The sequence below is a fragment of the Bemisia tabaci genome, chromosome 7, assembly GCF_918797505.1.
Source record: "Bemisia tabaci chromosome 7, PGI_BMITA_v3".
In the NCBI taxonomy this organism is placed as follows: Eukaryota; Metazoa; Arthropoda; class Insecta; order Hemiptera; family Aleyrodidae; genus Bemisia; species Bemisia tabaci.
In genome coordinates this window covers 34,459,789-34,482,535 of record NC_092799.1, presented here as the reverse complement: position 1 = coordinate 34,482,535, position 22,747 = coordinate 34,459,789, and the positions used below count along the sequence as shown (strand labels likewise).

At 41.7% G+C, this 22,747-nt stretch overlaps 2 protein-coding genes and 1 non-coding gene across 7 annotated transcripts in view; 2 read left to right on the top strand and 1 right to left on the bottom strand.

Annotated features, from left to right (window-relative positions):
* The window catches only part of LOC109031421 (uncharacterized), a 127,872-nt gene that overhangs the window by 31,629 nt on the left and 73,496 nt on the right, over positions 1–22,747 (bottom strand). The gene's annotated exons all lie outside the window — the stretch shown is intronic.
* TRNAT-UGU (transfer RNA threonine (anticodon UGU)) lies at positions 6,004–6,075 on the top strand. Its single transcript has one exon. It is a non-coding gene; the product is annotated as a tRNA-Thr (tRNA).
* The window catches only part of LOC109031422 (uncharacterized), a 43,707-nt gene continuing 36,471 nt past the window's right edge, over positions 15,512–22,747 (top strand). The window contains exon 1 of the mRNA XM_019042924.2: positions 15,512–15,782. The gene's annotated coding sequence lies outside the window, so the exon portion shown is untranslated. The remainder of the gene's footprint in view (positions 15,783–22,747) is intronic.

Genomic DNA, 22,747 nt, shown 5'->3' with positions numbered 1-22,747 from the left:
GCATTTTTAAATTCTTGCGGCCTTCCTTCGCCGAAGATGCATGTCGTCATCGGGCCGGATTAAGGGGTTGGTCACGTGGGCCGCGGCCTATGGCGGTAAATCTAAGGGGCGGCAAAAATTTTCAATTTTTTAAAGTGTAGGTGTAAAAAAAATCGGATTCATAAAAACAAAATTACAAACGAGAAAAGGGTACAGAATCTCTCATTTCCTGAGAGTATGGTAATTTCTAATTTTGTCGTCTCTTAGTGATACAAGAGACAGCACCCTCAGTAAATCAAGTTACGAGAGAAACCAAACACGCAATTTGGCCTAGAACGGCGCGACTTAGAGAAATGATAACGAGGACTTAAGATGAAAAGGAGAAGCCCTCGGCGCGGCGATCGGCATGTAACACATATTAGCGCCTACAAGACTGCACGAATACTTAACGCATTGCATCAAACACAGTGCGGTCATTCCGGTCAGCGTGAAACGGATAGCGCCTACAAGAATGCATGAATAATTCACGCATTGCGCCAAACACAGTGCGGTCAGCGTGAAACGCATAGCACCTACAAGAAAGCGTGAATACTTCACGCATTGCGTCCAACACGGTGCGGTCTGCGCGGCGCGGCGGCGGAAGTTAAAATCATTGAACCACATTATGTTTGCTCTTTCATAATTTTTTCGTTAATTTCTTATGAATGGAAGGCCTTGTCCACACAGAGATAGGTTCACGGAACTTAACTTTCGCGCAAAGTTTCGTGAACTTTTGCCAGTAGTGTTGACAGGGCTTTCCCAAAAAATGTGTTCAACACCACCTCCACCCTCTCCTCCGAGAGGGTTTTCCTTAAGACAAAAACGGAGGAAATTTTTGGACAGCAGCCATAAGCCATAGCCATTTAAATGGCTATGTCGGCAAGAAAAGACAAGACGTAGCCCTGCGCTGTGTAATATATCGATTTTCGATTCTTGTCGTGCCGACATTTTTTACGATCAGACTGCAGAGAGGGTATAGTCTCGGAAGCCGAATGTTCTGTGAGTCATTGTTAAACAGGCATAAGCTCCAAATAATTTTACTCATCACAGATATTTTGCTAATTGAGGGCATAAACCAACTAACAATACAGTGAGCTAATGGTGATTTTTTTCATCAAGCTTAATTTCACTGACAAGACACGAAGTAACAGATATCTCATGATGTCACACGATACATTTATTTTCATGTTTTTAAAATCAGAATGGATAGGATACAGGCTGACTTATTTTACGTGCGTCATTATTGAGAGGCAAGAAATGGATTTTTTACGGATAAAAAGTTGACTTTTTCCATGTTTCCAAAACATAATACACATTAACGTCTAATTCAAACTAACCCACTTTCAACAATCTGCGAAGCTTTTAAAAAGCACACTCGAGAAATAAACTGCTATAGAACGAGGTCATTTAACATACAATAAATTTAAACGATCCAATCACAATTAGGAAAAGTCCATCACAACCAGTATCTTCGTTTTTCCATTCGAAATTTTGCATGGTAGGCCGTTCCACTAACGGTACAAATATTTTCCTCAGCACAACGAGAAACTACAAAAGAGAGGATTTCTTGAGATGGCAAATCCATTTTTTTTTTTTCATAATAACACAAACATGTCACTTTTATGTTCCAACATTAAGTGTTAAAGTGACTATAAAATCATCGCCATAACATAAACTTGAGGTAGCTCTCCTGGCCATCAAAATAACAGGTTTTTTTATGGTCTCCAGCTAATACAGAGCCACGGCAAAGCAATGCCAGAATTCGTTTAAGATGACCAACTATGAAAGGTGAACGCATTAACAAGGTATCACACAGAAAAAAAAAATGACTCACTTTTCGATGGCGGTAAGAGGTGAGGCCAGAAAGGCACGTGCTTTATTTCATTGCGAACTGGATCTGCCTTTTAAGCGCTTGCGTCGTCATGATCATCGATGGCTCAACGGTAAATCCGGTGGCGTTTCCCGTGAAAAAAGGGAGCAAGGCTAGGGCTTCGCTGTTTTCAAAGGAGCCACGAGGTATATGCTGACGTCATAACATTGGCGTGCACCTCCGTATCAACTGTTAAGCCGGACGCACGCACGAATGATGAAATGAACTATTGGGTAAAATGTGTCTCTTGCACACAAGATATATAGCTAATGGAGTGGACTGAGGGGTACAATCCTACAATCGCACAAAAATCACGTTTAGCATATCTGAAATTCCAAAAGCCACTCGCTGATGCACTTTTTTCTCGGTCCACAACGTGATTTCCTTTTGTGCAGACTGCAGCGATGTAGCAACTTTCATTGCGTATAGGAATCGTGGAGTACGAGAAAAGAGGACCGATAGATAAATCAATATTTACAGCTGATTTTGACGTTAAGCAAGAAGTGCTATTAACTTTGTCATCTCCTTAGTAGAGATAACTAAAAAAAATACGAAAGTTTCCAGCAGAGTAGTTAATTTGACCATAACCATAATTCTCAGTTAGCGCAAAAATCAGCTGTATATGCGGTGCAATTTGCCTTCCCTTTTTTCCGTAACGTATTTTCCAGAGAAACTCTTTCACAGGTGAAATTTCCGTAAATTTTTTCGACGAAAATTCTTCTGCGAAATTTCTTTCATTCTTCCGAATGAAATGTTCAGAAACCAAACTACAAATTAACCATGAATACGTGTTCACTTTTCAACTTCTCATTTATTAAATCAGCTTCAGGACTTGGAGGGACGGATGCACCCAGTTCTTCTGCGCTGCAGGCGAGCCCTCAACTCACGCATCCATACGCGACCAGTTTCTCTTTCGTCATTTTGTTGTCCCTCTGACGTAGGGGCGTATCTAGATTTTCGCGTGAGCCCTACTTCACATATAAACCCATCCTTTCTGGGGCCCATGCGAAAATCGAGACACGCCCTTACGTCAGAGAAGCGACGATTTGATCGCGGCTCATCATCAATTCATCATATTGTTCTACCGGGTCCCGCGAAACCGATAAAGCGCTCACCTCCATCTCCATCTCCGTTCCTCGGTAAAGGTTGCTGCCGGTGCCGGACCCGGCTGAATGTCATCGCACTACCCGTTTAATTGAATTACTTCACCTTTACCCGTCAACATTTGCAACTGGTTTGACGTCCTCACAGGTCTAATACTGCCGTGCCAAGGAAGAACGCCGTAAGAGCCATTAGACGTTGCCAAGTTTCCTTCGATAAAAACCGAATTTACTGGGCAATTTGCGAATACTATTCTCCAAAATTTTCAGACAATTTTGTGCGCAATTCAATCTAAAATTACTGAAAATTTCAAGGAAAAATATGCATGAATGCTGACAAAAATACACGTTTTATCAAGGGAAATTTGGCAACTCTCGAATGTTCATACGACGTTCTTCCTTAGCACGGCAGAGTAGGTCTCCGTTTCTTCCCCCGGGGGCATGAGATGGTTAGACCGCCAGGGATGGGCCTCAGATGCTGCTTCAGCGGGCTGCTTATTGAAATTGATAGACATGGCGATAGACAAAGAGGACAAAGGAGATATAGAGGGATCCTATTGATAGATGCAATGGACAAAGGACGTAAGTAATAAGCAAACTAACGGCAACCCACCAGAGGCCCTAATCATCTTCTTCTCCATTATTTTCTCGCTTGGTCTATATGAGCCACCGATTTCAACCAATAGGACCACTCCATACTCCCTATGTCTTCTTTATCTATCGTTTTGTCTATCAATTTCAACAATCAACCCGCAGGGATGGACTTCGGATGCTGCTTCAGCGGGATGATTCTTGAAATTGATAGACAAAGCTATAGACAAAGAAAACAAAGGGACGATGGAGGTATAATTTTGGCTGAAACAAGTGGTTGTTATAGACTAAGGGGGAAAATGATGGAGTACTATGGAGCCTCTCGTGGGTTGCCGTTAGTTAGTCTACTACTCACCTCCAACGTCCATTTCAACCACCAGCTTCCACCAATAGGATTCCTCAATTTTCTTTTTGTCTATCAATTTTAATAATCAGCCTGCAGACAAAAATTCTGGCTCATTCTTCTAGGAAAAAAACAAAAATTGTAGTTCTAGGGTCGGAGCTGTAGAAGATCCAGAGGTCTAAACCTCTATGACTCAAAATTCGTGCGGAAAGGGTGATTTATTAAAATTTTTGACAATTACGCAAAAAGACAAAAATACTCAAAAATAGCCGAATTGCTTTAAGTGAGAGTGCATAGGGTCGCTAGATATACTGCCCCTGCTAATTTTAACGCCTACATTTAACGTATTGAGGAGTGCAACGAGACAACACTATCGTGGCCTTGGAAGTTGGAACCACATTTCATGTCACTCGGCGTAGCTTGAAGAATAAGACAACCGCAGTGCCTGCGCGGCGCCTCCAGCGTCTTCCATAACATCGAGCTTCCGTTGGGGTTTGGTCCAGTTCTCACGGCCCCCTCCAGTTCGCGAGGACGATATCCACACCATTCTAAAGAAAATACAGAGTCTAGTTTCGTCATCCGGATGCGTTTGTCTTGGGAGGGAAGCTCGTAGGAGTTTGGATAGAAGATTTGCAACTTAGAGGTGAATCGCTGTGTCATTTCCAACAGCAATGGGCCTGGTGCAAACTTCAGTTAGAGCAAAAAAAGAGTTGTCACCTATACTGCCACCGTGCTAAGGAAGAACGCCGAATAAACATTCGAGAGTTGCAAAATTTCCTTCGATAAAATGTGCATTTTTGAGGAAAGTTAAGAACATTTTTCCTTGAAATCTTCAGAATTTTTAGGTAAAATTGTGAACTAAATTATCTGAAAAATTGGGAGGAAAATATTCTTAAATTTACCAGGAAATTTGCGTTTCATGAAAGGAAATTTGGCAACACCTGAAGGTTCATAGGACGTTTTTCCTTAGCCTGCGGCAGTATAGCAGATGGCTAAAAAATCACGGTGAGCATATCGGAGAAGTATACACTCCTAACTTCACAATCTGCTTAAGAAATATGAGTTTTTTGAAAATTCCCGCTTCAAAAACGATTTGACGAAACAGGTGAACATTTCTTAGGGGGAGTCGTTCCATCCAACCCTGGCGCACAAGGATGCTACGCAACATTCAACATGGCCGACGCCAACCCGTCAAAACACACGGGACGCGACAGGTTTAATCAATCGGCGTGTTTTTATTTACATTTCCTGTGCGTTGATACAAACCATGGTGCTTCCTCATGATTTACACGCAGAAGCGACAGATATGTTGAATATTGTGTAGCATTGGTGCGCAAGGGTTGGATAGGACGACTCTTCTTACAAAATGTTCACCTGTGCCGCAGTATCGTTTTTAAAGCGAGAGGCTTTAAAAAAACCCATCTTTCTCATGCATATTGTGTGGTTAGGAGTGTATTTAAGATTTTCCCGAGGCACTCATCGTAATTTTTGATCGATTTTCTAAAAGTAACAACTCTTCTTTTACCTTTAGCTGAAGCTTGTTACAAGCCAATTAGTATAACCGGTATACCTGAAGCCTCAAGTATTGGATTCCCGGCTCAAACTATCAGTTATGTTCCGAACTAAAGTTCTCACAGACTAATGGAATGCATTCAATCCAATCAAATATATCTAAAGATGACTTTGGAAGAGGTCAATACGAATAGATATTTATTTGCAAAAAGCCTGCACAAGACATACATTTATGATTATCAATTACAACTTACAAGGTGCGTTTAACATACATCTGGAACCTTAAACTGAGGCTCATACGGCAAAGGCCGAAAAAGTAAATAGCTAGATGAACGCATATGATTTTGAACCGAGCAACTGTCAATAGTACAGAGACTATAGATTCTTTTCACGAAGCTGTCAGATAATAGCCACAAAAATGTCGAAAATCTAAAGCATCACACGATAACACCAGTAGGTAAATGAATTATTCATGATGTGTACTAGAGACCGATTTTCCACACTCAAAATAAGCTCGCGTGTAAATAGAGCAAAATAGTAAGAATCAACGGGCACTGCTTCATTAAGGAGCCTCTTTAGCTCAGTGGCAGAGCACTGGTCTTGTAAACCAGGGGTCGTGAGTTCGATCCTCACAAGAGGCAAAAATTTTCGGTGCGAATGAATTGTTCATACAGAATTTCAGATCTTCGGTTAATCCGAGAGAGCGTTGGATCTCATCGGAATAAGGATGCAACAGACATAACTATTTGTGGCGATTCGTCCATTTATTTTTAAACCTTTTTTATTGCAAAACGGTTTGGAATTAAAGTCACAAACATTTGAACAACTGGACTACATAATTAGCAATGAGGAAGATAATTCGGGACTTTTGGGGATATCAGGGACACTCTTCCATAATCGGGGATAATCGGGAACATAGGGGACTGTAGGGAACCGGTAGACACCCCGGTGGAGAGAAAAGACTTGCGTTCTCCTATGAATAACCGAAATTGGCACCTACTCAATTTCGGTTGTCTTAAATCGAATACTAATCGTGTCAATAGAATTTTCCATGACCCCCCCTTCCATTATCGCGGATAATCGGGGACATTGGGGACTTTCGGGGACCGGACACCCTGCAAATTGCTGGATCCGCCTCTGGTCTTGTGGTCCACTCGAGGGCCGTACGGTGGTCGTTGTCTTCATTCTCGCTTTGAATATCCGATTGGAAAACTCGTTGTGCAACGCGCCCTACTAAAGACGGCAGCGAGTGATTAAAATCGTGGATCGACAACGATCTCGATCCGGACCGAACGTCAAGTGGACGGGGACGTCGCGTCGATGTCGAAATCCGGGCGGACGACTGGACCACGGCTGCTGGAAACAATTAACAACCGTGCACTTCTCAGGATACCGGTGATATAATCCCGATATACTCGATAGAAAAACTCCTGGTCGTGGCAGGGCCGGATTAAGGGGGTAGCCACATGGGCTGCGGCCCATGGCGGCAAAAGGAGGTGGCACATTTTGCAATTTCTTTTAAATGTAAGTATAAAAATAACATTGTAAACGGGAAAAGGCGACAAAATCTTGCATTACCTGTGAGTATCGTAATTTCTAATTTTGTCATTTTGCGGTGATACAAAAGACAGCACCTTTAATTGGACAGCTTTATGCAATAAGGAACTAGGGTCAAATTTTCGAATTTTTTTTTATGATGAATTCCGTACCAGGAGGGTATTTACTTACTATTGAGAAAAAGAAAATCCTCAAAAACAATTTTTATCCCGCTTCAGCGACCCCGCAAAAATTTGCCGTCGCAGGATCACGCGAAGTTCATTTTGCAATTGGGACCTATACTATGGTTCCCTATTGCGTAATGCGAAACTCGGATTTTCCATTTTGCAATTCGGAACTATAGACAGGACGGCATAATGCTTTCTCGGCATTCTCGGCTCCTGTTTGACCGATCTTGCTGATTTTTAGTGTCCGGGGTATTTTTCGACGGGAAACTCGAATTTCTGGTCAAATTTTGAAAATTCAAAAATCCAAGATGGCGGATGTGGCCTAAAATGCTATCTCGGCTCCTGTTCGATGGATCTTGCTGATTTTCGGTATCCGGGGTATTTTTCGACGGGGAACTCGAATTTCTGGTCAAATTTTGAAAATTCAAAAATCCAAGATGGCGGATGTGCCCTAAAATGCTATCTCGACTCTTGTTCGATCGATCTTGCTGATTTTTGGTATCCGGGGGTATTTTTCGACGGGAAACTCGAATTTCTGGTCAAATTTTGAAAATTCAAAAATCCAAGATGGCGGATGTGGCCTAAAATGCTCATTTATATGTTCAATGCTCATTAATGCTCAATACCAGGAGGTACCGTAATAGCACACCTAGTCTTAGAGATGTTTTTAAAACGTGTCAATGACACCAAGCCTCATTTCTGAAATGTTTCACGTGATACTTTAAAAACCCGAATGAAGTGTCAAACACGAAGCCACTCTGTGTTCAACACATTCCCATGTCACCACATTTTATGTGTCTGTGAAACATTTGCAGATTGTGTCACCGAAATGTTTCGAATTCATTTTTAACATATTTCAATGACACAATGGGCAAAGGTCTCCGTTGGCAGTGCATTTTTGACACATTTCTGACACATTTGTAAAACAATGAGCCTTTAACTCAGATTTTCCTCTGATTTTCTAAATGTTTATGACACATTTTCGGTATAAGCACTACAGTCCATGTAGTGTTAAACACGAGCCCACTCTGTGTTGAATACATCCGCATGTCACTACTTCTTAACCGTAAAAAAATTTTCTGACATCTGTTCTAACAAATGTCGTGGAGGCATTATAGCTATCAAATCAAGTGCCTGGGCGGCCTGATTACAGACTATGCCTAAGGAGAGTATGGAACTATGGGTTCACTCCATCAGTATTAAACTATCAGAGGGATTAGGACGTCCTCACTTTAGAAAAGTAGGTATACGCAAAGCATGATGTACGGTTTCAATATTTTAGATAATCCATAACTTATAAGCTCTTATGGAGATAAATGCGATGCATACCAAGAATTTAAAACTATTTTTAACTCTGCATAATTAAATAGCCAAAAAGTAAACCTTGAGACAAAAAAATAAACCAAAATTTGGTAAAATTGGAAAATGAAACGTCAACGCTCTCTGGTGGGTTCAGTTTGATCTAGGAAAATTTTTAGAAAGGTCTGAGAAATGTTTTCAACTTGTGTTCACCAGGTTTTAATGACAATCAAGGCACTGTTTTGTTTAACTGATATATTCCTGACACATTTCTGAAATAAATTTCCTTACCCTTATGCGTTTAAATTAATTTTATAAATGGTTATGACGTGCGATCGCCGCGGATCAATTAAATGAGAGTGATACGAGTATTTCAACTGGAGAGCCATGAGGGAAATTCGTACACGAAAATCTGAAGGCGTTTCAAATACCATTCCGTCACATTTCATACATAAATTCAACATATAGCTGTACCTTATCAGATTAAAAATACGAAATATCTGCCAGTTGTTTCTGAAACATGTTTTTGAAGGATCTTGGAAACGTTGCTAAATTGTGTCAGAAATATGTCAGGCTTATTTCTCAGAAACTTCGAACTTCCAATAATTTCTGCAGCAACGTTTTAAATATGTTTTAGAAATGTTTCCAAAATATTTAGTTGATCTCCTTTCCCAACATATCGTACACAAATCTAATATGAATCTGTGCCTGGGTCGTTAAAAAAAAATTGACACCATTACAAATTTTTTCCGATAGATGTCAATAAAGGTTCATTGATTTTCATATAAATTGTGGCAGAAATGTTCCGTAAATATGTTTCAATCATAAGCTTAGCTATGGCAATGGTTTTGAAATGTTTTTGAAACCTTTCTGATATAGTTTATTGAACGGACTGCAATATATTGACAACACATAGCTGACACAATTCTTACACATTTTTTGGGTGGGTTATTTATGCCTTTTTGAAATAAGTTTGAAACGTTTCCAACTTATTTTTAAAAAAGTTTGAATGACCGCAATTAGAAACATTTTCGATTTGTTTTCAATACGTTTCAAAGACACGGCCAACTTGCCCATTTCATGTATTCGTTTTGAAAATTTGTTGGAAACATATGTCAATGACTGATCCGAGATTGACATAATTTGAAACATTTTAAAAACATTCCATTGTGTAACTGTGCTATTAGGGATTTTGAACGGGAAACTTGAATTTCTGGTCAAATTTTGAAAATTTGAAAATCCGAGATGGCGGATGTGGCCTAAAATGCTATCTCGGGCTGCTCGACCTATCGTGGTGAATCTTGGTTGTATAGGGGGTATTTTTGGCCGGGAATCTCAAATTCCTAGCCGAGTTTCGAAAAATTGAAATTTTTCAAATTTTGACATTGAGCTTGTTCAGTGATTTTTGATTTTTGCGTTTTTTGAAGTATTTACTACGCATAAGCCACAAATAATTTCTCCGATATTTTTCGCATTTCAATCCACGAAAAACAAGTTTGATGTTGCGTCTTCTGAGCTCCCCTTTAAACGTGTGTCCGAGGAATGAAAGATCCCCCAGGGGATACTTCCTCAAGTAAGGTCATTTTTGGCCACATCCACCATCTTGGATTTTTGAATTTTCAAAATTCGATCAGAAATTCGAGTTTCCCATCCAAAAATACTACCTGGTACCAAGATTCACCGCGATAGATGGAGCACGAGCCGAGATAGCATTTTAGGCCACATCCGCCATCTTGGATTTTTGAATTTTCAAAATTTGACCAGAAATTCGAGTTTCCCGTCGAAAAATACCCCCGGGTACCAAAAATCAGCAAGATCAGGAACAACAAAGCAAGATCGAACAGGAGCCGAGATAGCATTTTAGGCCACATCCGCCATCTTGGATTTTTGAATTTTTAAAATTTGACCAGAAATTCGAGTTTCCTGTCGAAAAATACCCCCGGTTACCAAAAATCAGCAAGATCCATCGAACAGGAGCCGAGATAGCATTATAGGCCACATCCTTAATCTTGGATTTTCGAATTTTCAAAATTTCACGATTCACGGGTTTGTTGACCTATTCAAGGGTTTATCGATCAATTCACGGATTTTTTCGAACGAATCACGGGGTTGTCAATCGATTCACGGATTTGCGGATCGATTCGCTGGTTTTTGATCGATTCACGGTCGTCAATCGAATCAGTGCCGATCAAATCACGTCAATCGGTTCATGTTCTAACTTTTCGATCGATTCATGTCGGTCATGTCGGAATCATGACACCGGTTTTTCAATAATTTGTCGATCGAGTCGGTGTTAATCGATTCATGCTTTCATTTTTTGATCGATTTATGTCAATCAAATCTATAAACCCTCCCGTCCAAATTGCATGTTAATATTTGCTACCATTCTCGAAATATTAGCAAGTCGGTAGGTATCCATATTTTTGGCACACCCTGTTTTTTGTAGTATATCTTTCCGCAGGGACAATGCACCTCCCCCTTCCTCGTATGATGGAAGGAAGGGGTGTTTTCTCTGTTGGGGTTAACCCTCCAGTTTGTAATAGTGACACCAGGGTCGTCTCCCCTATGCAGTCAGTGCTAAAACAATCTATAGTTCCTAATTGCAAAATGAGCTTTCCCGGATTCTTCATTTTGCAATAAGGAACTATAGCCTTTTTTTGTAATTATTGGCAACAGTGTGATGTTTTTGACGAATCTATCAACACAGGGTGTTAAAGGAACTCCATAGCTATAAAATGAACCATCAAACCGCAACATTGATCGTTTTGATGAAAAACGCCAATGGTTTTTGCAAAAGTTGCTCTCCTGAAAACCTACCGTTCTGCCTATAGTTCCGAATTGCAAAATGCTATCCAATTAGTCGAGTTATGAGAGAAACCAAACACGCAATTTGGCCAGAACGCTCATTTATGAACATTCTTGGCCGTTTTGGTCTGACATTGGAATCCGAATTTTGTCAGTGACATTTTTGAGTTAGAAGGTTGGCTACCCTTTCATTAGTCTAGTTGAGAGAGAAACCAAACACGCAATTTGGCCTAGAGCGGCGCGGCGCAGAGAGCGATGATGACGAGGACTTGAGGTGGAAAGGAGAGGCCCTCGGCGCGGCGGTTGGCATATAACACATATTAGCGCCTACAAGACTGCATGAATACTTCATGCATAGCGTCAAAAACAGTGCGGTCAGCAGCGGTCGCCGTGTAACGCATAGCGCCTACAAGACTGCATGAATACTTCACGCATTGCGTCAAACACAGTGCGTTCAGCAGCGGTCGGCGCGGCGTGAAAGGCATAGCGCCTACAAGAGTGTAGGAATACTTCACGCATTGCGTCAAACACAGTGCGTTCAGCAGCGGTCGGCGCGGCGTGAAAGGCATAGCGCCTACGAGAGTGTAGGAATACTTCACGCGTTGCGCCAATCAAAGTGCGATCAGCACGGCGCGGCGGTGGAAGTTAAAATTATTGAACCACATTTATGATTGTTCTTTCATAATTTTTTCGCTCATTTCTTATTAATGGAAGGCATTGTCCACACAGAGACAGGTTTACGGAACTTATCTTTCGCGCCAAGTTCCGTGAATTTTTGCTAGTAGTGTTGACGGGGCTTCCGCAAAAAATGTATCCAACACGAGTAAACGCGTCTTATGCATCCCTCTCCCTCCGGCACGTTCACTTGACGGTTTTTATTGATGTTTCAAAACGAAAGAGATGGGGGCGGCAAAATACAGGCGGCCCATGGGCGGCAAGTAGATAAATCCGGCCCTGGGTCGTGGGTGTTTCAACCCTGAAGGGTTAGTCACGCGTGTCCACAGGCGAGTTTTTGCGATCGGAAACACAGAAACGTCAGGGATACCGCTGAAATTAGAAAATAAAATTCCCTGACATTTCCCTAATTTCATATTTTGTCATAATTTGGTAAAATTCCCTGACAATGGAGGATGTCAGATGCTTAAAAAGGTATGATTTGAAATAGTTTTCAGGTAAACTTTGATTGTCCGAAACGACTAACGCATTCAAGAGAAGAGATAAAGGTGATTTGACAACTTTTCCCTGATATTTCTGTCATTTTTCCTGATATTTCCAGGTTTTCCCTGACTTTTTAACATCCCCTGACATTGCCCGGTTTCCCTGGCTGTGGCGGCCCCAAAACAAGTTCTTGGGGTCAATTGAGATAATCGATTACTCAGAATTAAGCTATTTAGAAACGCAAAACAGATATGAAAAATTCAAATACACTTTCATTCCGACGTGATCACCTAATGATACATTCGATTTGATGCATCCCAATAGTTCAGTGGCGTGGCGTGCTATGCGATACATCGATTAATCAGTCATTTAAACTTATAGAAAAGGGTCGATAAACAGGGTGTTCGCAACGGACACCTTGAAAATCGATCTTTAACCGTAGCTACAAATGGGAAAATATCGATAATCGATCATTCACGCCTCGCCACTGCATTAGTCTCCGAGAACTCCGACCTCCGAGGCATCTTTCAAGACTGGAAACTTTTCTTGGGATGCAACCGTCTCGTGCGTTGGTCTTCTTCGAGCGCACAATGAAGACATTTTTCGAAGTCAGGAACTTGTCACCGATTGGCGCGGCGAGGCGACCCACGACAGGGACGTAGACGGATCGACCCGAGATCTGGAGGCTGGGTCGTGGCATCGGGGATCCCCTCCCCCCCCCCCATGCCCCCTGGGGAACAATACGCCACGGGTGCGTGCTTTAACAGACCACTCGGTGGCCCAGAAACAGGAACTAATCCCGTAAGAACCACGCATTCATCGTTGCAGAGTCCCTTTATAGAGAGAGGTGAGATAACGCGGCTTACGGATGTCATAAACAGGAATAAAAAGTGAGCAAATCGGACGTTTTTTGGAATCTTTGATCAACCCATTCCCGAATTCCTCTTTTCGTTCTCTCATTCCATTGCCGTGCCTTCTAACCCTACAGTTCTTGCCGTACCCCCTATTCCCTGGTCCATTCCTGACAATTGGACGTACTTAATGGAACTACGTCACATAGTCTATGTGCAAGTGGAAAGATGGGGTGTGCTCGTTGGTGCTCGGGCCATAAAAATGAATGGGAATTTAAAAGCGCCGGTGACGTCAGCAGTGACGACCGCGCTCGACGGGAGCGACGACGACTCGGTCGTCAGTGTTGAACCCATGAGCCCTGTCCACAACGCTCTTGTCACATGCCCACGGCTCGCGAGTGAGCGCAATGTCAAATGCCGCTTTCCCATTTTCTCAAAAGGAACTATGTTCAATTTACATTGTTTCTCATCCACCTCACCACGAGCACACCTCACCTTTCCACTTGCACATAGTTCCTTATCTCATAAATAGTTCAATTTCAACACGGAGAAAAAAACTTCGTGCATGGGACCCGAAGTTGAGTTCCACCTGCCGAAGTTCGGGTCTGACATCTTAAGTACTTCAATACATACCGAAGGGCTCGGGTCACACATCTGAAGTATCCGGTACATACCTAAGTATTTCAGATGTCTGACCCTAACTTCGGCAGCTGGGCCTCGGGTTTTCGGATGCGAGATCCGAAAACTTCAGAGATCCATATGACCTCAACTTCGGGTCCCATGCACAAAGTTTTTTTCTCCGTGAACAATCAGCCCGTAGTTCCCGGTCGCATCGTCGGAAAGTTTCCGGACCCCTGGCTATACAGGATGATTTTTGAGCACCTTGTGGGACTCGGAGACCAGAAGAGGAACCGGGCCGCGCGACGAGAACGCCTCTCGATGAGCCGCCAAGACGGGGTTATTGTATGCATAAGCGTTATGGGATGGCACGCAGCCGCGGGTGAACTTAGACTTGGACCGAGAATCAAAAGTGTTTGCCCCGCTCGGAAGTGAAGCCATCGAGACATCTGCATCGACCATGCAGCCATGCCCCGGCCCGACTTCGGCCGGAACGGAACCCACTCCCAACTCCCGGGCCGATCCCGCGCCCAAGGCGGTGACGCCCTAAGTCCCGCACGGGTTCCCTTTCGGCTCCGTCGGCCGCCCGAGAAAGCCCCGGGTTCAACTACTTAATCGACGTCCACGCCAAAAGGACGCCTAGAAAATAGAAAAGTACCAAATTTATACGTGCCCTATTTCGACAGAGGATCTACAAAGACTATCTATAGTATAAGCTCCAAGATCTCCTAAATTTTGCGTATTCGGTAACGCTTGGTTCCAGCGTTCTACCTGGCCGATTTTCATGATTTTTGTGGCTATTAACAGGCAAGATCTCTAGATGAACCAGCTTTACTCAGATTTTGAAAATATGACCCAGGTTTTTTTTATATCACGTGGTAAAGTTGCGAATTCTCCCATTTAACAATGTAATTTTTTATTTTTTGTCATAGTTCGTTTGAGCGTTCTACTGGACCGATTTTCATGATTCTTGCGGTTTTCGACAGGCGATAGTCCCTAAATGAGCCCGCTGTGATCAGAATTTGAAAAAAGGACCCAGGTTTTTTTATATTAGAGGAGAACAGAAAGCTTAGAAAGGGGGGCAAAGTTTGAGTTTTTTAAATTAAAACAATTATTAATTTTTTTAAAAAGTTAAGATAAATTTTCAAGCATATCATCAAGGTTAAAAACGTAAAATTATCAATAAAATTACAAAAATGTCTATTATTTTCAGATACCAAATAAAAATATCTATGAAATTTAAAATAAAATAAAAACAAATGAAAAAAAATTAAAAAAAAAATACCAAAAATAAAAACAAAAAAAAAACTAAAAATAAAAACCAATTATGAATAAAAAAAATTGAGAAAAATTAAAAATAAAAATAATAAACCTAAAAATAAGAAAAAAATAAAAAAATTAAAAAGGAAAGAAGAGAAAAAAATAAAAATGAAATATCCTTTACCTATTGTTGATTATTCACGGATCCTAAAACCCCCGGCCCGGTCCGAAATCCGGCCCAAAAACGGGGAGGATCCCGTCCGGATTGCGGGCGGGAGGGAATCCCGGGGCGGCCTCGGCGTGACGTAACGGAGGGGCCGGCGGGTGGCCGATTTCATAAGAGGAGCCGCGGCCCGACCTCGCGGGACGCCGCGCCGAGCCAGCTCAGTCGGCCCCGAACCGCCAGCAGCGCCGCGACGCCGAACCCCGTTTCCCGCGGAACCCCCACGCGACCCCGCGTGATCGCCATGTGCTTCGCGCCGCTCCGAGTCCCGCCCCAGTGACACGCTCCCAAACACCCCGGTGATATAGAATCAAACCCACCAGTGACACGAGGGGATAAGTGGTTTAAATGTGCCCCGCCACCAGTGTTTATAAACATAGTGTTTTCTATTGGATTACCTGACCTCACAGGTAGGATACGCTCACGCATCTCCGCATCGAGGAGATGGTTTTATTTTTCTTTTCACCAATCGATATGGGAAAACGCGTCGTTTCCCGGACTAGGGTGTCTAGTTTTTTTTTCATATTGGAAAATCCTGATTTTTCCTGATTTTTGACTGCTAAATCCAGATTTCATAATTTTTTCGAATCCTGCATGATCGCTTCCTGATTTTTTGCGGAGAAAAATTAGAAATTCAGCACAAGCGTATGCGAAAGCAGTCCGTACGGTCCTAGTTTTTTTTTCATTTTGGGAAATCTTGATGAAATTCTGATTTTTCCTGATTTTTGACTGCTAAATACAGCTTCATGATTTTTCCAAATCCTGCATGATCAAATCCTGACTTTTTGCGGGGAAAAATTAAAATTTCAGCATAAGCGAATGCGAAAGCAGTCCGATCGGACGGCCGACTTCTCTCAAATTCTGATTATACAACCGATTTTTCCTCGAATCCTGATGAAATCAGGAGTAAATCCTTGTTGACCTCAAATCCTGATAGAGTCTGGAAAAATCCCGATGCTGGACACCCTGCGGACGATGGGACGTAACTCCACTCTAAGGTTGCAAAATTCACTCGCACAATTAAATTGTTAACAAAAATTTATCCGTGCAACTTTTTTCCGAAATTTGTCGAACTTTTGCAGGAGATGAGGAGAAAAATCTGTGCAATTTTCAGTCAGAGATGCCGAAGATTCTCCAGTTAAAATTTCGATTTACGAGGGGAAATTCAAATTCGGCAACATTGAATAGTAGTTACGTTCTTTCGTTGGGAAAACAATGAATTGTCGTCTTCAAAACGAAGGAACCTAATTTTAGTCCGAAGTTGAAAAATTGGCACGAACAATTCAATTTGTTGCAAGCATCAGCAGACTGATTGTTCAAACTATTCTGGATTTATCGGCAAGATAAGACAAGACATGACCATATCTGTGCTAAATGATACATCAATTATCGATATCTTGTCGTGCTGACACGAATTTCAGGCAGCAGGTCGCTACTTTTACAATTAGTGTCCAAAGAGATGCTGATTTTTGTGAACAATCAGTAGAAAAATTGGTGACATAAATGGGAACTTTTTTTTCGGGACTTAGGGGGGTCATAACGACTCCTTATGCCAAAAATCAGTTTCACTGGAAAAAAAAAAACACATTGGATCTAGAGTCCAGATTCTTAAAAACATGGACAAGAAAACATTCTCTTGCTTCAATCGGATTTTTGCTTAAATCAAGAACCAAGCCTCTTAATTTGAGCGGATTTCCTTTTGATTTAAGCAAAAATCTGATTGAATCAAGAGTATTTTTTCTTGTCAATGTTTTCAAGAATCTGGACTCTAGATCCAATGTGTTTTTTTTTCCAGTGTTGTTATTAATTTTTTCCCTTCTCGGGTCAAATTTGTCGTATAATTCCTGGACTAATGCGAAGATTTCTGAAAGCTGGCAAAAATTTCGCCAATTTCTCCGAACAAATTGCGAGGATAAATCGTGACCAATAAAAGTTTTTTTATTTTCGGATTGAGCCATCGGCGATGAAGTACGGTCCATAACGCATGCGCACGGTTACATGAAACGACCGAGGCGCGATACTCAGAGCTGACAAGCTGCATAATCGGAATGATGCAAGTCCGATGTCCAAAATGCACTCGAGGTGCCAAAATGATTGGCGAACCGTCACATGCACCAGAAGGGTTGCATAAGGTGCGATTGCATTAGACCACATCGACGCTCAACCAACCACACTCCTGCATACGGCTGCAGGAAATTGGGAAACTTTTAACGTAAGCCGACACTTGAAGAAAGGCCGCCAAAGTTTTTAGAATCCGAGACAGGAAAGGTTTAATTTCCGCAATGCCGGTCACTTCGCAAGCATGCGTGCACTTTTAATGAAGTTGTCTCTCAGCTGACGGGCAAAAAATAAAGGAGGTGCTTTACGAACTTTGAAGGAAATAAATCCGCTTCCTCGCGTTTTCTGTTGCTGAACGTGAAGAAATTATGATAGTATCACATCAATCACAACCCTTCCTTTTTCTGTGTCGGTTTGAACATTTCGTCGTTTTTTTTTCGTCGCGAAAGAACGTAACTGCATTTCTATGTTACCAAATTTCCCCTTGCAATTTGCATTTCTACCGGGAGAATCTTGGACAATTCTAACTTAAACTTTCGCTGATTTTTCTTCTGATCGCATGTACAAATCAGATAAAATATGGACAATAATTGCACAAGTATACATTGTTGTAAAAAATTTAGTTTTTTAAGTCAATTTTGCAAGCTGGGCATGGATTAAATCTCCTTCTTTCGGGAAATAACGATTTGGGAAGTAATAAATAAGACTTGAATACTTTGGCTAACAATTGATTTTCGTTACCTAGGTTTTTTTTTCTGTTACCTAGGTTCTTTTTTTTCTTATTTCTTTTTCTTTCCTATTAATTTTTCTTTTCTTCTCCTTCTTTTTCTTCTTCCTCCAAAGCAAGCGATCAATTATTTGATGAGCTGGCTCAAATACATTTCACATTTTATAAACACCATGTTTACCACTGGATCCCGCGAACAACACATTCGTAGCGCTGCCGTGCTAAGGAAGAACGCCGTATGAAAATTCAAGTATTGCCGAATTTCCTTCGATAAAATGTTTATTTTTGAGAAAAGTTATGAATGTTTTTCCTCGAAATTTTCAGGAACTTTAGGTGGAATTAAAAAAACAAATTATCTAAAAAATTGGAGGAAAAATATTCATAAGTTTACCAGGACATTTTTGTTGTACACTGGAAGAAAAAAAAAAAAACACTCACTGGATCTAGAGTCCAGACTCTTAAAAACATCGACAAGAAAAAACACTCTTGATTAAATCGGATTTTTGCTTAAATCAAGAACCAAGCCTCTTAATTTGAGCGGACTTCCTTTTGATTTAAGCAAAAATCTGATTGAATCATACTGATCAATCATCTGATTGATAATTTTTCTTGTCAATTTTTTCAAGAGTCTGGACTCTAGATCCAATAAGTTTTTTTTCAGTGTATCAATGGAAATTTGGCAACGCCTGAAGGTTCATACGGCGTTTTTCCTTAGTACGGCAGAGCTGGGTTGCGATGAGAAGGCATATTTCCAATTTCCACGTCCCCTCCGTTCCTGTGACGTCACACCCAGGCCCGACGTCCACCGACGACGAGGGCACCGTGTCGTGGGCCCATCCACAGAACGTAAACATCGCGCAGAAATGAATGGAAAGCTGTCATTAACACCGGTCGGTGTCGTGCTCGTGCAGAACCGTGTCTTTAGCGGATGACGCTGCGATTCGCTTTTCAAGAACGCGCTCTCAAGGTCGTGTTCTGAATACCCCCAACGCGTCCTCGGCCGTGGATGTTCCCCGCAAAAAAACCTCCGATTGTTTTTTAATTGCCCGCCACGTATCACGAAGCTTTCACGACATGTCAACTTACTACTCACAATTTTCATGTTGGTTCCAATAGTTCGGGAAAGCATGGGCGGAGTTTTGTATCCAAGGGCGGACGGAGATGCGTGGCGTCTCCCGTCGCACAGTTGATTAAGTCAATAGGAAAGGTCGGACAAAATTTAGAAACTTTAAAAGCTTATGACTCCATTTTAACAAAATTTTGAGTTTCTAAAAGTGTTTGCATTGGTTTCCTCCTAAAATTTCCTTCTAAAAGCACCCCTCGAAATTTAAAATGTGACGATTTTAACATCAAAATTTGCAGTTTTAGTAAAAAATTTCATGTCCGACCTTCCTCGTTGACTAGACCCACTGTGCGTCGCGGGAAACATCTCTTGAAGCTTCCCGGGATAGGGAAATGGGAACTTTCCCTCGGAATTCTCGGGTAAAATCAACAGTTCCAGAAAACTTCGCCAGAAAAACTCACGCATCGGCATGCGCACATATATCGATCGTGAAATTGCAAACACTTTGGAGATTTGTTTTTTCTCTGTGAGATGAATATTTTGTGAAAATTTCGAGCCATAGTTTTCGTTGGGTCTCCTTTTAAAAAATAGATTATGCGCAGAGATTTTGAACCACTGCAACCGAAATACGCATTTTTGCAGCTCCACCGTAGATATGCCTCAAGCCATTAGCAATCGCCAGATATTTGCAATCCACTAATGAATCAATAAAAAATAATTTTTAGAAATGAAGAACCAATATTCGCGTACTGATTATTTTGCCGCTAGTATGAAAAGACACTTCATCCTCCGTAATAAACATGATAGAGACGGTCACACTCAGGAGAGCGTGTGGTGAAATTCGTGACCTCAGTTGGGTTTAGATGGAACAGGCAACTAAAATAACTCCGTGACAAAGCATAGAGTATCACAAAAATGAAGGCGCTCCAAATCGAGATGATGCTTTAAAGGCCGCTACTTATCAAACTTTCAATATGCCGATGCGCAATTTTGCGATTTTTCGCAAAAACACGTGAACCACGATTGTAATTAGTCTATGACATATCAATGGCTACAATGCGAAACGGCACACGGTGGAGAGAGTCAATTAGAGAGGTCCGACATGAAATTTTTGACAAAAACTGTGAATTTTGATGTTCACTTCGTCACATTTCTGTACGTCGTTTCTGTCGTTCTGGGGTGCTTCTCCTGTAAGAGATTTTCACTAGGAAATCAATGGAATCACTTTTGGAACCTCAAAGCTTAGTATACACGGAGTTACAAGCGTTTAAAGTTTCCAAATTTTGTCCGACCTCACCTATCGACTCGATCCACTGTGCGGCAATGGAACACCAGAATCTCCGGGAAAACTGTATGCGTCTTTAGTGCCAAGCGCTGGTTTGCGTTTGCGGGCGTCTGCGAGAGCAAGAGACGACAGCCAACGCGGTTTTCCGGATAAAAGTTTACGCGGTCGTGATGTCTCATGGCTGGCTTTTCAGAGCCGAGGCTAATCGTAAGTTCGGTCGGCTTCAGCTTTGAGTCTCGGCAGTCGGCTCCGCGTTTTAAGAGCGTTATCTAGATCGCTGAGGTCCGACCCCTAAGTGCTCCCAGAGGATCCTCTTAGTCGCATAAAAGTCTTTTTAGTCATGGTATCCGTGTCGTGAATCGAATTTGTATACATTAGTTGTAAGGAATTAAGAATCGCACGTTTTGTTGGTGGTCATTTTACCAAGAGCGACGCTACACCCCCCATCCCCATAGCTAGTAAGGACCCAAAGCAATCCAGACTCGATACCTTATCACCCCGGGTCCATTACATGGTAAAGGCGCCATACAGACACGAGGCTTTGCACTTCGATCGTCAATATGCATGGTAATACACTAAGAGGAGCCATCCAAGAATGCAGAAAGTTACAGAACGCCGGCCGCCTGCCTGGATTCGGCGTTTTCACATTGGGAGCATTTTCGATTGTCTTACAGCAAAATGCCAGATTTTCTGGTAAAATGTGCGATTCGCCCTACTATTTAGAAAAATGGAGCGAAAAAACAAAAGCCATCTCTTTTGAAAATTGCATCACGATCAAAGATTTGCTTTAGGTTTGCCGCGATCTTTTAGAATCGCTGGATCAGGCATTTTCTGTGCCTCTGGAGCTACCAGCAACGTTCCGGCTCTGAACACTCGACTATTAAGGAAAACTTTGATGCCTACCCCATAGTCGTGTTCAAGGTTGTTTTCTAAACATATCTTATTCTCATAGAGACCCAGGTTGGTTTACATTTAGTTTAGGGAACGTTTAAGAGGATCGCTGACACAGCATCACAGAAAAAACGATTTTCACGCCCATTGAAACACATTCAATATAAGATATTCTAAATGGATCTTCAGAGGGACCAGACTTTCAGCATATTTTAATACTGAAAAACTCAAATTGAAATGCTGACACAAATATTAAAGTAGAAATATCTTCAACCCAAGCCACCTTGAGGATGAAAAATAATTGAAAACCTGTTTCGCCTAAGAGCGTTAGCCCATCCCAACATTCCAAAACTTGTTACGTAGGTGTGTAGCCAAAGAGCTAAAAAAACAGGCAAGTATTTACTTACATAAAATGGTTTATTGATATCATTTTTGGTCAAAGCTTTCCGGCACGATTGCCATCGTCAAGACTTTCGTGTTGAGAAAACAAAATTTAGACACATTTTTCCCCAAAAATTATTTCTTTGATCAAAAATTATATAAATAAACCATTTTATGTAAGTAAACACTTGCACATATTTTTAGCACTTTGGCTACACGCCTATACCTAACAAGTTCAATTATGTGCTACTATACCAATATGTTACAAATTAACAATCCCAAAACTATCGAGGACGGTTCAAGTATCGAAAAAAAAACTGATCTAACTTCCGCGGGAAAAATGTAGAGTTTTCTGCTTAAGACCAACCGACCTGAGTAGAATTCCCAGGAAAGTTTTCGCCTTGTTCGACAGGAACTACCCGTGGCTATTTGGAAACGATTTTAAATAGACTTACACCTTTATTCAACAACCCGTTCAACTTTTGTAGGAGTCTGACAGTTCGAACGGCATGGAAGAGACGAAACAGAAAAGTTTCACTCCATTGACAGAACCTGTTGTTTTACAACCGTGGAGCTCGGCCCTCGTACAACGAAGTTTACGATCTATTTAAACCTGATCACGACTGCGATTAAACCCACCGATCGACGGCGATTCTGCGGAAGAAAAAATCGATTAGCTTACACGGTGACGGAGCCCCCGCGTGGCGCTTCGAACGCGGTGGGTCCGACGGCTTCTCACAACCAGCAGGCTGATTATTGAAGTCGATAGACAAAGAAGGTAAAATGAAAATCGAGCGATCCTTTCAGTTGAAGCGAGTGATTTTTAGATACTAAGAGCAAAAAGTGCCGCACCACCCTTCAAAGTCGTAGGGTTCTTGTGCCCTTCCGGATACTTTGGGGGGTCTCAAAAGTCGTTTTTTTTCACAAACGACACAAAATTTCAAGTCTCGATCTCAAATCGTGCAAAAAC